The sequence below is a fragment of the Haliotis cracherodii genome, unplaced genomic scaffold (assembly GCF_022045235.1).
Source record: "Haliotis cracherodii isolate W230 unplaced genomic scaffold, xgHalCrac1.p SCAF_7, whole genome shotgun sequence".
In the NCBI taxonomy this organism is placed as follows: domain Eukaryota; kingdom Metazoa; phylum Mollusca; class Gastropoda; order Lepetellida; family Haliotidae; genus Haliotis; species Haliotis cracherodii.
The window spans coordinates 13,947,379-13,966,944 of NW_027266330.1; positions in this window are offsets into that span (position 1 = coordinate 13,947,379).

Below are 19,566 nucleotides of genomic sequence, written 5' to 3' on the forward strand. Positions count from 1 at the left end.
ATTAATGTGGAAAAGTAGGAAACTTATAATACCAGCACATTTATCGATGGCTGGGCAGTGCATAGATCTTTTGGATTTGGTGACTTTAGATACTGTTGGAAAGACAATCAACTCGAGTTGCATGTTATACAATTTGGTTGCAACACTTTTGATACAATGTATACGTTTTTGTAACCGCGACGTCAGCATAGTGCGGCACTGAGCGGTTTGCAGGCTGACTGACGTCCAGGCAACATGAGGGTTAAGCACTTTGGTGAAATGTATGAACACAATAATGGTGCTTTCAAACCACGGATAATGAAACCAGCGAGAAGATCTTCTTTACACTATAAGGGGCGCCATGTGAAGCACGTTAATTAGGAGATAAACATACTGTGTTTTCAATGTAGAGCTAGGTTACCTGTAGATTTAACCGCGCTAAATTGAAGTTGGAACCGAACGCGCAGCGTGAGGTTTCAAATGTTAAATTTAGCGCGGTTAAATCTACAGGTAACCTAGCTCTACATTGAAAACACAGTATGTTTATCTCAATTCTACCATGACTAAATAAAACGCGAACTCTTTGGTGTTAGCAAATATTCTGAGTGAAGCGGCATGAGTCCAGTGTTTTGAGTGGGTTATCGATCTGAATTACGGAATCACCGAACCAAATATGGCGCTGTATATACTCGAGCAGTTTGTTTACGTCGTAATACTTCACTCGAACATATGACAGGCATTGAAAGCATATAAGCACGGCAACTTGGTAACATGACATGAGGTGGGCATCCCTAAAGAAAACAAAGCAAGCTTTGCAAGGCTTTCGCTCTACATCGCTTGTCACCATTATGACGTCATATCGCCTATTGTGACGCAATGGAAATGACGTCACAGTTTTATATAGAAAAGCGCCAAAATTCCAAGCTCTCTGTTGTCTCCAAAACGTAAATATATTCCCTTGTAGATTTCCGTCGTGGTTTTTTTGCACAAAATGTATTGCCACACATCCTTTGAATATTGTAGTAACCGCATCTGTGCATTTTGTAACCTGTAATTGTAGGTATAATTATTTAAATAGGCCTACCGACAATGACTGAAAAAAGTGCTATTCTTTGAATATTAGCTTCCGCGGTGATGCGGCCGTCAAACCAGCTGTTTCAATCAGAGGGGGTTTATTGTGATTTAATAGCCTCTGATTGACCAATCAGAATCGAGTAAATTCCAAATTCGTGGTAGAATGACCACTGAGCCACCTCTGAACACCTGATTTGTTTATTATTAAAGGATGACCTACATGTACTTCGAGATGAAGTAAAGTAAAATGGACCAACATTTTTACACATCACGGATGATAAACATGTACTCGTCATAGCTATTGGCACATAGACATATGGACATGTCATGAACTAATGGACATCTGATCACCATGCTCACTATCATATGCATAAGGACATTGTCGCATCATGAACAGCAACGTCGACATCTGAGCATCAGTGAGTGAGTATGGTTTTACGCCGCTTTTAGCAATATTCTAGCAATATCACGGCGGGGGACACCAGAAATGGGCTTCACACATTGTACCCATGTCGGGAATGGAACCCGGGTCTTCGGTGTGATGAGCGAACGCTTTAACCACTAGGCTACCCGACCGCCACCTGAGCATCAGACACATGGCCATCAACATATCATATACTTAAGCATTAACACAATAATGCATGAATAATTCTAAGAGATATTAAAACAAATTTGTTCTTGTCATTTATTACATGATAAATTGTTTATTTCACTACAAGGGGGCACGGGTGGCGCGGTCGTCAAAGGAGCTGTGGAGAGTTGCGTGCTATAGACATACCAGAAACCAATCATTGTGGGTTCGAATACCGGTTCGCCCCGATTATGTTTCTAGGTTAGTCAACGTCATACCCGTGCTCGTGGGTTTCATCGAAGTGGTAAACGTCTGAGACCTGCATCACTTCGGGCTTTCCTCCCACATTAAGCTGACACGCCGTGATATAACTGGAATACTGTTCAAAGCGGCGTTAAACTTAACTCTCTCACTCACAATTTTCAACAAAACTTTTCAATCCGTCAAAGTCAGGAAGGACAACAGTAGGTATATTATCCTTCACTCTCTTGATAACTCAAAACACTGCTCCGTGGGTATTCCAAGCTGGTATAATGCATTGCTTGAACGCGATCTTCAAATGTGGCTAATTGGTTTACAATGAGGATTTAAAAGAATAATAAGTTAACGCCGCACTCAGCGATAGTTCAGCTATTTAGATAGTCCAGAATATTGGTTGCGGTGTCCCCATGCTTGCCGTACGAGTTGACTATATAGATCGGAATTTCGGACTTGTGACGGGGTTGATTTGCGGCGATGGAGATCGTTACCCATTATAATACTCACTAGTTGTCCTCCTTCGCAGGCAATTATTTACAGGCCGTTGTTATATAGCCGGAATATTGGAGAACGCTTTGTAAAGCAACACGCAAACAAACTATCAAACTAGGAACTTTTATTCTAAATACTCCAAATACCACTTGAAGCTCATATTTTAACTTTAACATTTGAGGCAAAAACGCAAGAACAGAAATACGAATATTACAACATCTAAAGTCAGCCTTACCTTGAAGACTTCCAGCCTTCCGCTCGAAACGGAATGTTACCTAGGTCACCATAAGTTTATCAGCTGCGCACACTCTTCCATCGCGATATTAGAAATGATTCTAGAGTGCTTGGCTTAGAAGCAAATACGCTAGAGGATTTTGAATCAATATCAAGAAGCCAATGAAATCCACTGTAGCAAACACAAGCGCGCAGCAATTAAGTTGAATCTGTCTGTATGGTAGGAACATTGCCGAGGTTTGAGTTACTGTATCTTGGCGTGTGGTATTGTGACATCATTAGGTCATTTTAAGTGTCACCGGCCTCTTCGATCGTGTAAGCAGATAAATATCGCTGTATTCTAAAGAGGGTATGTCAAGGACTCAGAAGTAGATCATTTATGGATCCGTGGTTTAGTGGCAGAGCGTGCGCCCGGAGAGCGGAAGTTCGGGAATTCTATACCCAAATGCGCTTAAATATGGTACTTGGTGTTAGGTCAGTCTGTACGGGGATGTACGGGTACAATGAGATACCGTCAGTTTGTACGGGGACCTACAGGTACAATGAGATACAGTCAGTCTGTACGGGGACCTACAGGTACAGTGAGATACCGTCAGTCTGTGCGGGGACGTACAGGTACAATGAGATACCGTCTTTACGGGCCCGGGGACGTTCAGGTACAATGAGATACCGTCAGTCTGTGCGGGGATGTACAGGTACAATGAGATACCGTCAGTCTGTGCGGGGATGTGCAGGTACAATGAGATACCGTCAGTCTGTGCGGGGATGTGCAGGTACAATGAGATACCGTCAGTCTGTACGGGGACCTAAAGGTACAGTAAGATACCGTCAGTCTGTACGTGGACGTACGGGTACAATGAGATACCGTCAGTCTGTGCGGGGACGTACAGGTACAATGAGATACCGTCAGTCTGTACAGGGATATACAGTGACGATGAAATATTTGCAGTGTGTGTGATGAGATACAAAGCGCTTTAAGTGAATACATTGTGCTCTCAGAGGCTAGAGAAGTAGTCTATAGTCAGTCCTCACCTTAATCTGTTTACTGATGTCAGTCGTAACACACTGGGCTCCACAGTCGTGAAGAGGTCACCGGAGATGACCACCTTTGTACCGGAAATGAGCTGTTGAGCTGGTCGATAATGCTCTACACCTTTGTTAGCTGACACAATTTTGATGACAGCCACCAGACAGTCACCGCAAAAAGGTTACACCCTCCTTGGAATCCCAAAGTTGACATTGCTTAACATCAGAAGTCACTAATAATAAGTCCCTACAACGATCAGTAGCTATCACTAAAATTCAAACTACCTTGAACAGCTGGGCCCATATATACAATGATGGATCCAATAGTCCTATCAACAACACTGTTGGTTACGGCATCCATATCCACAGCTCCAAGCACCAAGCACATTCGGTTCGCTTGCCTGATGGTCAGTCAGTATTCACTGCTGAATTGGAGACAATTCATTATCCACTCAAACTCATACCGGAACTACCAGAAGCAAAGGCAATACAACGTGCACCACAAACTATCAGCGGCAGAAACTCAAACTCGAGCCCAAACACAGTCAATAATATTCTATACGAATATACAAAACTATCGGACCAAGGTCATCTGGTGGAGCTGTGTTGGATCCCACCTCGCATAGATATTTATGGAAATGAAAAAAGCTAGCTCCAGTCAAAGCGGAGATACAGCCTATTCCCTTCAGTAAACTAGAGATGAAAATCAAAATCAAAGCCGTGAGTCGACGCCATATTTTAAACAACTTGTGTCAAGGTCGGTTCCACATGTGGTAGCTCGGGCCCCGTTTCTGTCGATGGTACACGCGATACAAACATAATGCAACTACTGAAAACATCAACATAACTTCTACAATGATGCCAGCAATACCTTTTTGTATTTGGATTAACCGCTTATGGATACGCTGTGCTGTTAAGTTCGATTTCGATTTGTTTTTCCTTTCATTGAAACTGTGATAATGGCGTTGTGATTGGTTTACTGAAATAGTCTTTTCCATGAGTCTAATGTACATGGTACATGCTGTGATTGTAGAAGATAATTGATAACCAATTGTGTATGCATATATATAATTAAATACACATTACTAATCTCTTCAGAAAATGGAACATATTATAGCTCGTTTTCAAACAATTAATATTAGATTTACAAATTATTTATGTACACTGTACTCTCGATTAACGTACGATAATCTATTGCAAGTCTTCAACTCTTATTTGATATGTCATCTGAAATGTCAGCAATGAGTAAAATTAATTTTATTTCGTTACAATCTGCAATTTTATTCAAATAGGCTAATAGACGGTCGGTGATTTCCAGCCACTGTGAATTTGTCGTCTGGACAGGTGTGCGTGATTTGACCTCGCGTGTTGTGACGTGGATGACGTCACACGAAACAGCTGATCTAATACTGGGTAGTGTAATGGATACACGTGGTTTCATTTTCCAAATAACAATATTCTCTTTGACTGAACTAGAAAGCATGTCTAGTACATCACGATTGGAAAATGTCTACGGTGACCGACGAGTGAATGACACGGCTTATCATTTGACTAACAGTGTTAGAATATTTGGCGCAGTTTTCTAATTTTGGTATGTTGACTTGTGCTTTTCATATCTGTTTGAAGGCTTGGTATTTCAAAAACAAATAATGTGCATTGAGTTGAGTACAATGAGAAAGCTGTCAAAATGGATCCAATATTTAAACAACCTGGATTTTTAATATTTTAGCTTCATCTATTGGAATTTCGAATGGTTCAATTTATAACATACACAGTAAAAGTAATTAGATCTACTCACAATATATAGATAATCAATTTCTGAAAGACAAAAAGTTTTCAGTGTAAATGTGACTTCGTTTTGATGTTTTATATATGTCTTTTTTCACTCTGCATTATCTTAATTACCAAATACTTCGACCAGTGACATAGTAGTAATTAGATTCTACTTTGTTTTGTATCCTAAGTATGAAATAGATTTTTTTTAAAAATAAATATTTGTCTAAGAGAAAAATCAATGCATTCTAAGTTTATTTTTACGATTTTAATTTGTATGTCTTCCCTCCAAGCTAGTTTAGCTAGGCCAAAATTGAGAAAAAAAGGAAAGACATAATAAACCATTTTTATTAAAGATTTTGCTGGTTAAATTTTCGAAGCTCAATACCAAGAATATATTTGTCCTTTTATGACAAATAATTCCATTACTTTCATTGACCTATGATCATTATCTATTTCAAACTTTTCCTTTAGTAGAATGGGATGGAATGGGAAACTAGTGGAAATAAGCTACCACGTGTGTCCTTAAATGTACATGTACATATACAGAGCTAGGTGTAAATACACTTCTAAAGGCGTATTTACAAATCAAATGAATAAATGAAAGAAAAAGTGGTATTTCATGGACTGGTCATACATGTATATTTTGAGCAAAGGTCTAAGTTAGGCAGCCAAGGTACGAGGATGTGTTTTCTGGTGGTCATAGTGAAACAATGACATATGGCGCCCGAGTTGCGAGTGATAAAAATAGGTTTGTTGAATAGATTTGCTGCCCATGAAAACGTTTCAACAATTTTGATTGAATCTACATGTACTTACTCTTGGGTGGTATTACGTTAGTTAAATATTGTTAATTATTAAGAAATAACAATGATGCCCGATATTGAGCGATCTCAATTTGTGTATTGTTAGGGCTGTTTAGCGATCTTTCACATTTTTTCCTTTGAAGATGTACGATGTCAGTTACCCCGAAGTTGTTTTTATCACTAATAAAAGAGCACGGTCATTGAAACATACATGGATGTAACCGGGATTTCTTCAAGATATACATTCCAAACTGTCATTCGTTTTGTGACATAATCTCTGAAACAGTCTGCGTGTGAATTAATCACGACCACTTCCGTCAGTTTTGTTTTGACGTCAAAAACACGCACAATTTCATCGGGATTTTTTTTCGGTAAATATAACTCACGGAAAATTCTCAGTGAATGTGTACTTCAACATAAATATCATATGTCTATCACTGTTAGGACATGTACTTGCCAATGATATGAATTATTGGTCATTTAGATTTCAAACAAGGGCGCTTGCTTGACTTTGCTTGCCATAATCGGGTGCGTCCATATTAGGATTAATGTGGAAAAGTAGGAAACTTATAATACCAGCACATTTATCGATGGCTGGGCAGTGCATAGATCTTTTGGATTTGGTGACTTTAGATACTGTTGGAAAGACAATCAACTCGAGTTGCATGTTATACAATTTGGTTGCAACACTTTTGATACAATGTATACGTTTTTGTAACCGCGACGTCAGCATAGTGCGGCACTGAGCGGTTTGCAGGCTGACTGACGTCCAGGCAACATGAGGGTTAAGCACTTTGGTGAAATGTATGAACACAATAATGGTGCTTTCAAACCACGGATAATGAAACCAGCGAGAAGATCTTCTTTACACTATAAGGGGCGCCATGTGAAGCACGTTAATTAGGAGATAAACATACTGTGTTTTCAATGTAGAGCTAGGTTACCTGTAGATTTAACCGCGCTAAATTGAAGTTGGAACCGAACGCGCAGCGTGAGGTTTCAAATGTTAAATTTAGCGCGGTTAAATCTACAGGTAACCTAGCTCTACATTGAAAACACAGTATGTTTATCTCAATTCTACCATGACTAAATAAAACGCGAACTCTTTGGTGTTAGCAAATATTCTGAGTGAAGCGGCATGAGTCCAGTGTTTTGAGTGGGTTATCGATCTGAATTACGGAATCACCGAACCAAATATGGCGCTGTATATACTCGAGCAGTTTGTTTACGTCGTAATACTTCACTCGAACATATGACAGGCATTGAAAGCATATAAGCACGGCAACTTGGTAACATGACATGAGGTGGGCATCCCTAAAGAAAACAAAGCAAGCTTTGCAAGGCTTTCGCTCTACATCGCTTGTCACCATTATGACGTCATATCGCCTATTGTGACGCAATGGAAATGACGTCACAGTTTTATATAGAAAAGCGCCAAAATTCCAAGCTCTCTGTTGTCTCCAAAACGTAAATATATTCCCTTGTAGATTTCCGTCGTGGTTTTTTTGCACAAAATGTATTGCCACACATCCTTTGAATATTGTAGTAACCGCATCTGTGCATTTTGTAACCTGTAATTGTAGGTATAATTATTTAAATAGGCCTACCGACAATGACTGAAAAAAGTGCTATTCTTTGAATATTAGCTTCCGCGGTGATGCGGCCGTCAAACCAGCTGTTTCAATCAGAGGGGGTTTATTGTGATTTAATAGCCTCTGATTGACCAATCAGAATCGAGTAAATTCCAAATTCGTGGTAGAATGACCACTGAGCCACCTCTGAACACCTGATTTGTTTATTATTAAAGGATGACCTACATGTACTTCGAGATGAAGTAAAGTAAAATGGACCAACATTTTTACACATCACGGATGATAAACATGTACTCGTCATAGCTATTGGCACATAGACATATGGACATGTCATGAACTAATGGACATCTGATCACCATGCTCACTATCATATGCATAAGGACATTGTCGCATCATGAACAGCAACGTCGACATCTGAGCATCAGTGAGTGAGTATGGTTTTACGCCGCTTTTAGCAATATTCTAGCAATATTACGGCGGGGGACACCAGAAATGGGCTTCACACATTGTACCCATGTCGGGAATGGAACCCGGGTCTTCGGTGTGATGAGCGAACGCTTTAACCACTAGGCTACCCGACCGCCACCTGAGCATCAGACACATGGCCATCAACATATCATATACTTAAGCATTAACACAATAATGCATGAATAATTCTAAGAGATATTAAAACAAATTTGTTCTTGTCATTTATTACATGATAAATTGTTTATTTCACTACAAGGGGGCACGGGTGGCGCGGTCGTCAAAGGAGCTGTGGAGAGTTGCGTGCTATAGACATACCAGAAACCAATCATTGTGGGTTCGAATACCGGTTCGCCCCGATTATGTTTCTAGGTTAGTCAACGTCATACCCGTGCTCGTGGGTTTCATCGAAGTGGTAAACGTCTGAGACCTGCATCACTTCGGGCTTTCCTCCCACATTAAGCTGACACGCCGTGATATAACTGGAATACTGTTCAAAGCGGCGTTAAACTTAACTCTCTCACTCACAATTTTCAACAAAACTTTTCAATCCGTCAAAGTCAGGAAGGAAAACAGTAGGTATATTATCCTTCACTCTCTTGATAACTCAAAACACTGCTCCGTGGGTATTCCAAGCTGGTATAATGCATTGCTTGAACGCGATCTTCAAATGTGGCTAATTGGTTTACAATGAGGATTTAAAAGAATAATAAGTTAACGCCGCACTCAGCGATAGTTCAGCTATTTAGATAGTCCAGAATATTGGTTGCGGTGTCCCCATGCTTGCCGTACGAGTTGACTATATAGATCGGAATTTCGGACTTGTGACGGGGTTGATTTGCGGCGATGGAGATCGTTACCCATTATAATACTCACTAGTTGTCCTCCTTCGCAGGCAATTATTTACAGGCCGTTGTTATATAGCCGGAATATTGGAGAACGCTTTGTAAAGCAACACGCAAACAAACTATCAAACTAGGAACTTTTATTCTAAATACTCCAAATACCACTTGAAGCTCATATTTTAACTTTAACATTTGAGGCAAAAACGCAAGAACAGAAATACGAATATTACAACATCTAAAGTCAGCCTTACCTTGAAGACTTCCAGCCTTCCGCTCGAAACGGAATGTTACCTAGGTCACCATAAGTTTATCAGCTGCGCACACTCTTCCATCGCGATATTAGAAATGATTCTAGAGTGCTTGGCTTAGAAGCAAATACGCTAGAGGATTTTGAATCAATATCAAGAAGCCAATGAAATCCACTGTAGCAAACACAAGCGCGCAGCAATTAAGTTGAATCTGTCTGTATGGTAGGAACATTGCCGAGGTTTGAGTTACTGTATCTTGGCGTGTGGTATTGTGACATCATTAGGTCATTTTAAGTGTCACCGGCCTCTTCGATCGTGTAAGCAGATAAATATCGCTGTATTCTAAAGAGGGTATGTCAAGGACTCAGAAGTAGATCATTTATGGATCCGTGGTTTAGTGGCAGAGCGTGCGCCCGGAGAGCGGAAGTTCGGGAATTCTATACCCAAATGCGCTTAAATATGGTACTTGGTGTTAGGTCAGTCTGTACGGGGATGTACGGGTACAATGAGATACCGTCAGTCTGTACGGGGACCTACAGGTACAATGAGATACCGTCAGTCTGTACGGGGACCTACAGGTACAGTGAGATACCGTCAGTCTGTACGGGGACCTACAGGTACAGTGAGATACCGTCAGTCTGTACGGGGACCTACAGGTACAATGAGATACAGTCAGTCTGTACGGGGACCTACAGGTACAGTGAGATACCGTCAGTCTGTACGGGGACCTACAGGTACAGTGAGATACCGTCTTTACGGGCCCGGGGACGTTCAGGTACAATGAGATACCGTCAGTCTGTGCGGGGATGTGCAGGTACAATGAGATACCGTCAGTCTGTACGGGGATGTGCAGGTACAATGAGATACCGTCAGTCTGTACGGGGACGTTCAGGTACAATGAGATACCGTCAGTCTGTGCGGGGATGTGCAGGTACAATGAGATACCGTCAGTCTGTACGGGGATGTGCAGGTACAATGAGATACCGTCAGTCTGTACGGGGATGTACAGGTACAATGAGATACCGTCAGTCTGTGCGGGGATGTGCAGGTACAATGAGATACCGTCAGTCTGTACGGGGACGTAAAGGTACAATGAGATACCGTCAGTCTGTACGGGGACGTTCAGGTACAATGAGATACCGTCAGTCTGTACGGGGATGTGCAGGTACAATGAGATACCGTCAGTCTGTACGGGGACGTTCAGGTACAATGAGATACCGTCAGTCTGTACGGAGACGTACAGATACAATGAGATACCGTCAGTCTGTACGGGGATGTGCAGGTACAATGAGATACCGTCAGTCTGTACGGGGATGTACAGGTACAATGAGATACCGTCAGTCTGTACGGGGATGTGCAGGAACAATGAGATACCGTCAGTCTGTACGGGGACCTACAGGTACAATGAGATACCGTCAGTCTGTACGGGGACCTACAGGTGCAATGAGATACCGTCAGTCTGTACGGGGATGTGCAGGTACAATGAGATACCGTCAGTCTGTACAGGGACGTACAGGTACAATGAGATACCGTCAGTCTGTACGGGGACGTACAGGTACAATGAGATACCGTCAGTCTGTACGGGGACGTTCAGATACAATGAGATACTGTCAGTCTGTACGGGGATGTTCAGGTACAATGAGATACCGTCAGTCTGTACGGGGATGTGCAGGTACAATGAGATACCGTCAGTCTGTACGGGGACGTACAGGTACAATGAGATACCGTCAGTCTGTACGGGGACGCACAGGTACAATGCGATACCGTCAGTCTGTACGGGGACGTTCAGATACAATGAGATACCGTCAGTCTGTACGGGGATGTGCAGGAACAATGAGATACCGTCAGTCTGTACGGGGACCTACAGGTACAATGAGATACCGTCAGTCTGTACGGGGACGTGCAGGTACAATGAGATACCGTCAGTCTGTACGGGAACGTTCAGGTACAATGAGATACCGTCAGTCTTTTCGGGGATGTACAGGTACAATGAGATACCGTCAATCTGTGCGGGGACCTACAGGTACAATGAGATACCGTCAGTCTGTACGGGGACGTAAAGGTACAATGAGATACCGTCAGTCTGTACGGGGACGTTCAGGTACAACGAGATACCGTCAGTCTGTAAGGGGACGTTCAGGTACAATGAGATACCGTCAGTCTGTACGGGGACCTACAGGTACAATGAGATACTGTCAGTCTGTACGGGGACCTACAGGTACAATGAGATACCGTCAGTCTGTACGGGGACGTTCAGGTACAATGAGATACCGTCAGTCTGTACGGGGACGTTCAGGTACAACGAGATACCGTCAGTCTGTAAGGGGACGTTCAGGTACAATGAGATACCGTCAGTCTGTGCGGGGATGTGCAGGTACAATGAGATACCGTCAGTCTGTAAGGGGACGTTCAGGTACAATGAGATACCGTCAGTCTGTAAGGGGACGTTCAGGTACAATGAGATACCGTCAGTCTGTACGGGGACCTACAGGTACAATGAGATACCGTCAGTCTGTACGGGGACGTTCAGGTACAACGAGATACCGTCAGTCTGTAAGGGGACGTTCAGGTACAATGAGATACCGTCAGTCTGTGCGGGGATGTGCAGGTACAATGAGATACCGTCAGTCTGTACGGGGACGTAAAGGTACAATGAGATACCGTCAGTCTGTACGGGGACGTAAAGGTACAATGAGATACCGTCAGTCTGTACGGGGACGTTCAGGTACAATGAGATACCGTCAGTCTGTACGGGGACCTAAAGGTACAGTAGGATACCGTCAGTCTGTACGGGGACGTACGGGTACAATGAGATACCGTCAGTCTGTACGGGGACGTACAGGTACAATGAGATAACGTCAGTCTGTACAGGGATATACAGTGACGATGAGATATTTGCAGTGTGTGTGATGAGATACAAAGCGCTTTAAGTGAATACATTGTGCTCTCAGAGGCTACAGAAGTAGTCTATTGTCAGTCCTCACCTTAATCTGTTTACTGATGTCAGTCGTAACACACTGGGCTCCACAGTCGTGAAGAGGTCACCGGCGATGACCACCTTTGTACCGGAAATGAGCTGTTGAGCTGGTCGAAAATGCTCTACACTTGATAGCTGACACAATTTTGATGACAGCCACCAGTCACCGCAAAAAGGTTACACCCTCCTTGGAATCCCAAAGTTGACATTGCTTAACATCAGAAGTCACTAATAATAAGTCCCTACAACGATCAGTAGCTATCACTAAAATTCAAACTACCTTGAATAGCTGGGCCCATATAAACAATGATGGATCCAATAATCCTATCAACAACACTGTTGGTTACGGCATCCATATCCACAGCTCCAAGCCCCAAGCACATTCGGTTCGCCTGCCTGATGTTCAGTCAGTATTCACTGCTGAATTGGAGACAATTCATTATCCACTCAAACTCATACCGGAACTACCAGAAGCAAAGGCACTACAACGTGCACCACAAACTATCAGCGGCAGAAACTCAAACTCGAGCCCAAACACAGTCAATAATATTCTATACGAATATACAAAACTATCGGACCAAGATCATCTGGTGGAGCTGTGTTGGATCCCGCCTCGCATAGATATTTATGGAAATGAAAAAAGCTAGCTCCAGACAAAGCGGAGATACAGCCTATTCCCTTCAGTAAACTAGAGATGAAAATCAAAATCAAAGCCGTCATTGCCCAAAGATGGCAAGTCCAATGGGATACAAGTAAGATCGGCAAATGGCTATACAATATCCAAGCTAAGATCCACAAAAGCCATACTCAAATGAAAGCAAAGTTGAAGCCATCTCACGCCTCACCCTCGGTCACAAAAAGCACTATATATGACAATCAACAGGAATCACTTGTTACTGGAATGTCAAGACCATGCCCCAGCCCAGGCTAAGTTAAAACAAGAATTGCAGTTAGATCCGCCATCTGTCGTTGCTCCTCTACAGCCAAGAGATGCAATGGCGAATGCCACACTGATTCTATTTCTAAGAGATGGACGGTTACCCGAAATTATATAAACAGAGCAGCCAAAGATAAAAAATGAAATCATATCAATATACGAAAATAGAAATCTTACCAGTACTAAACCTCACTATATATAGACAACATATGAGTCCAAAAGAGGGACAGGTCATCCGAAATTGCTAAGGCGACCTCTTAAACACTGAAAGCAACAACAAAATCTGACTCGTTTTCGACTGTACGGTATCAGGTAAGCCAGGTTGGGCACGTCTAGAAGAATATTAGAAAGATATATTTTTTTCATTATTTTAGATCTGGATGAAACCCTGTCACTCGAAAGAGGCACATATTCATGATAAGTGCAAAAGGTTCGAATTGAAGGCAGGGCAAAGTCCCCGTTGATCACGCAACAGAAGAAGTACTTGCCATTTAATCAATAACAGTTACACGAATGCATAAATTTTGCAACAAAACGATTGCTCTTTTCTGCAAAAAATACGTTGCCATCAGGCCAAGCAGTCATAAGTCTTGTTCCGATCTGTTGACAAGTGCATAGTGAATCAAACAACATTCCTCACTTTTTACATTCATGAAAAGAATCTGCTATTTACAGTAAAGTACGGTTATAACGAACTCATAGGGACTACTAATTTTAGTTTCTTTATAAACGTAGTTCGTTATAAGCATATATACAGCATAACTACAGCAAATAGTCGGGACCAAAAAGTAAGTTCGTTATATCCGTAAGTTCGTTATAAGCGTGTTCGTTATAACCGTAGTTACTGTATGCCAATATGTATCAGTATGTCGATCTGTTCCTCGTGTATCTGGAGTAAGAAAAGTATACATTCTCTATTTGTTTAGGGCTGAGCACTCACAGGTCATCCTTAACGTAATACAGCAAATCTGAAAGATCACTTAACTTTGTAAGCCGTGAGGGTTCCGGGCTAGAACAGGTCCCCAGCAACCTTTGCTGGTGGTAGAGGTGACGATATGGATCGGGGGTCATGCTCGGTCACTTGGTGATTGCGTGTCACCGTACCCTGGCAGCGGAATGTGGACCATAATATCTATGAGTGGAATATTGCTCAGTACGACAAAGAAACTAAACCAAAAATAATTATTCCCCTCTCTCCCATTCCCCTCTCTCTTATTTTTAACCTCCTTCACTCCCTCTCTCTCTCACGTAAAAAAAATAAGTATTCCTCTCTCTCCCTCTCTCCCATTCTCTTATTTTTTTTACCTCCCTCACCTTCTCTCTCACGTAAAAAGATAAGTATTCCTCCCTCTTCCTCTCTCCCATTCCTCCTCCTTCACTCCTCCTCTTTCACGACAAAAAATATATATTTTAAAAAAGTATTCCTCTCTCTCTCTCTCGTACTTTTTCCCTCCCCCACTGCCTCTCTCTCACACGACAAAAAAAACTAAAAAAATACCTATTCCTCTCTCTCCCTCGCTCTCTCTCCCCCATTCCCCTCTATTTCTCCCCCCCTCACTCCCTCTCTCTCTCACGACAACAAAAATAAACAAAATAAGTATTCCTTTCTCTTTCTTTTCCCTCCCTCACTCCCTCTCAAGACAAATAATGAAATAAGTATTCCTCTCACTCTCTCTTCCATTCCTCTCTCTCTTACTTTTCCCCTCCCTCACTCCCTCTCTCTCACGACAAAAAATAAGTATTCCACTCTCTCCCATTCCTCTCTTTTTCTCTCCCACCCCCTCACTCCCTCTCACTCTCACTCCCATTCCTCTCTCTTCTTCTTTTTCCCTTCCTCACTCCCTCTCTCTCTCACAACAACAAATAAAATAAGTATTCCTCTCTCTCCCTCTCTCTTTCTTTTTACCTCCATTCCTCACAAAAAAAAAAAAAAAAATAAGTATTCCAATCTCTCCCTCTCTCCCATTCCTCTCTATTTCTTTTTCACTCCCTCTCTCTCACGACAAAAGAAAAAACATATTCCTCTCTCTTCCCTTTACCCTCACTCACTAGAATTAAATAAGTATTCCTCCCTCCCTTTCTACCTTTCCCCTCTCTCTTATTTTTCCCCTCCCGCACTCCCTCTCTCTTTCACGACAAAAAAATAATTAAAAATACGTATTCATCTCTCTCCAATTCCTCTCTTCCTTTTTCCCTCCCTCACTCCGCCTCTTCCACGACAACAAAATAAATTAGATAAGTATTCCTCTCTCTCCCTCTCTCCCATTCCTCTCTCTCTTTCTTTTCCCCTCCATCCCTCACTTCTCTGTCTCTCGACACAAAAATGATAAAAAATAAGTATTCCTCTCTCTCCCTCTCTCTCTTTCTTTTCCCCTCCATCCTTCACTCCTCTGTCTATCGACACAAAAATAATAAAAAATAAGTATTCCTCTCTCTCCCTCTCTCCCATTCCTTTCTCTCTTTCTTTTCCCCTCCATCCCTCACTCCTCTGATTATAGACACAAAAATAATAAAAAATAAGTATTCCTCTCTCTCCCTCTCTCCCATTCCTCTCTCTCTTTCTTTTCCCCTCCATCCCTCACTCCTCTGTCTATCGACACAAAAATAATAAAAAAATAAGTATTCCTCTCTCTCCCTCTCTCCCATTCCTCTCTCTCTTTCTTTTCCCCTCCATCCCTCACTCCTCTGTCTATCGACACAAAAATAATAAAAAATAAGTATTCCTCTCTCCCTCTCTCCCATTCCTCTCTCTCTTTCTTTTCCCCTCCATCCCTCACTTCTCTGTCTATCGACACAAAAATAATAAAAAATAAGTATTCCTCTCTCTCCCTCTCTCCCATTCCTTTCTCTCTTTCTTTTCCCCTCCATCCTTCACTCCTCTGTCTATCGACACAAAAATAATAAAAAATAAGTATTCCTCTCTCTCTCTCTCCCATTCCTCTCTCTCACTTTCTTTTTCCCTCCATCCCACCCTCTTTCTCACGAAAAAAAAGTATTTTTCTCTCTCCCGTTCCCCTCTCCCTTACTTTTACCCTCCCTCATTTCCTCTCCCTCACGACAAAAAATATTCCTCTCTATCTTCCTCTCTCCCATTTCTTTCTCTTTCCCTTTCTCTACCTCACTCCCTCTCTCTCTCTTTCATTCCCTCCAACCCTCACTCCCACTCTCTCTCTTCCTACTACATACATTGTTAACTTCAGATGACATTTTCGGCTCAACAAAGGAAGCTTAGATGTGAAAGCATAGCTATATCATCACTTGCAGTGTCAGTTTTCCCATTTCCTTAAATGTTATTAAAGTAAAACCAACAACAACGCTTCGAATTTCAACGTGAAGAGAGAGAATAGTTAACTTGTACCAACACTTTTTTAACACACTTCCATACTTTGTGTTGTAGTAGTGGCACCCACGTATGACATGATTGGCCATCACTGAAGACTGGTGTGATTAAATTTTGTAGTATTTATTACCACATACGCTCTTTAATATATATATATTGTGAAAAAATAGCAATATATTTAATGTAGCTCGGGTATTAAAGGAGCAGGTACCCAGGTACATATAGAAGCCCAAAACCTACTAGTCACCAATTTCAGGCATAACATACAATATCCCACAAGCAGCCCGAATTTAGAAAAAACAAACATATTGAGTACTTGTATAACTCTAAAAGCTGTTGGGGGGCACGGGTGGCCCAGTCGTCTAAGGCGCCGCGATTCGCTGTGGAGAGTTGCGTCCCATTGGGCGCGCCAGAAACCTATGATTGTGGGTTCGAAGCCCCGATTATGTTTCTAGGTTTGTCAGCACCATTCCCGTACTCGTGGGTTTCACCGAAGTGGTAAACGTCTGAGACCTGCATCACTTCGGGCTTTCTTCCCACATTAAGCTGACACGCCGCGATATAACTGGAATACTGTTAAAAGCGGCGTTAAACCAAACTCACTCACTCACTAAAAGCTGTTGTGACAATAGCGATGCATGAAAAGGGAGATAACTCATTATTTAGACATTATTGTTTGTTTGTTGTTTAACACCGCACTCAGCAATATTCCAGCTATATGACGGCGGTCTGTATATAATCGAGTCTAGACCAGACAATACAGTAATTGACCTCATGAGCATCGATCCACGCAATTGGGATCGATGACATGTACCAACCTAATCAGCGAGCCTGACCACCATTTAGTCAGCACCATACCCGTGCTCGTGGGTTTCACCGAAGTGGTAAACGTCTGAGACCTGCATCGCTTCGGGCTTTCCTCCCACATTAAGCTGACACGCCGCGATATAACTGGAATACTGTTAAAAGCGGCGTTAAACCAAACTCACTCACTCACTCACTCCCTTACGACAAGCAAAGAGGATTTTTACGGCAAGTTGAAGACCTATTCTATCCCGGATCCACACGGGTCTAGACATTATTAATCGCATGTTATGCTTGTCATCGAGATATAATAAATATATTTAGACATTAAATATTAGGCAGGTATGATGATTTACAGTCTTTTTTTGGTAATTAGCAATTATTAAATAGTTACACACACCCTTCTCGTTACAAAAAATAGAAATAAAATATTAAAAACAGGGAGGCAAATAAAATGTGCCAAAGTAATAAAACAAGAGGACAGAATCATCTCCCCCGCAATGGTAAAAAATCAAAACTATCAAACGGAATCAATTCACCACTTTGGCCCTGTTTATACATGTGCCAGAGTTTGGAAAACAAATATTCAACTGTGCGGTTTCCGAGGTCTGCTCCGGAAACAGCAGTTATCAAAGTTGTTGTGAAAGTTCACAACTAGGCATATGTATGTTCAAAGTTTGGTGAAGAAATAAAGTACGGAAACGAGCTCAAACTCGTTATTTAAATGTAGCAGGACAGGGCCGTCAAGGGAGGTAATTCGCCCCGGAAAACTCGCGTGCAAAGGCGTGGACTAGGGTGCGCAGGAACCATGTTATTTAACGTCTTCATACGACCGACACATATATATTACAATAATACTGGTCTTGATAAACAATGTCTTCTTATCCAATAAAGCTGAAATTAATATTTATTTAATATTTAAATATTCCGTTTTAAAAAATCACGACTTTCTCTTCAGTTTGACCAAAGCGAGATATTTTGCGCAGCGCCTGGGTTGTCGACTTCGCTGTGCGGAGCTCTTTTGTTTTGGTTACAGAATTGAACCGTGCATGAACTAAATGTGTGACGTCACACTCGGAAACTATTATACATATGATGGGGGTGGGGGGTGGTGGGTGGTGGGGGGACGGGGGTCTATGTAAGAAATAAACGATGTGGGATTTGTTTATCGTGCCATAAAAAATGCAGGGAGAATAAAAATAAAACATGAGGGGCGCTTGTACGATAAGCAACGACCACAAGTCGTTTATTTTTATATGAGATATCAACATTATGTACAGCCTCTTTAATGATGTTCATAAAATGTACAAGCTTTAAAGATATTTACCCAAATTGTAATAATGATGACTCCCTGAATAGGACCCGACCTGGGTAATGTCGGACAAGTTCATTTAACGAACAGGTGGGTTAAGTTTGGTATTTCCCGCATATTCTCATAATCCTCGCGTCGATTACCTGTACCTGTTCTCCTAATACCGATTCTCATATCCCTCACGATTTGGGATGCGATTGTTCGGCCATCGTGTTTATCTGCGTTGCCCAGCTACATCTATTGGGAACAACTCACCAGACACACTCTCAAATATAACGTCGTCATAACGTCGTCATATCTATTGCGTCATCAAGTTCGAGCGTCTGTTCGACTGTCCAGAAATGATGTCATGATAGAAAAATGGTTTATCGTGAAATAAACCACGCATCGTTCATCGTTGTTCTTTGCAATTTATCGGGTAGCTATCTCACATCAAAGTATAATGACTTCTGTGTTTATTATATTATATGTATGTTATGTAATGTTATGCTATTTTGTATGTTGTTTTTGTACGTTTTTTAAAGTTTCTGTATTTATTATTTTTTTATTTATTTATTATTTATATTTTCGTGGGATGGGGATTTAGAATTTGAGAGTGCGGCGTTAAACAACAAACATCAAATCAAACAGCTGAACAATCAAATCCAGGCGTGTGCAACATCCCCGTAATCTTACAGATTGAGGAATGACCGTTACATGTATACAAGTGCAACAGGTATGCGATATCCTGAACACATATCCGACGTTTCCGACGTGTCTATATATGTATATATTATGACTTGAGTAATCTCATGATATAATTATCAAGCTTTATGGTAAACCAATAATACAAG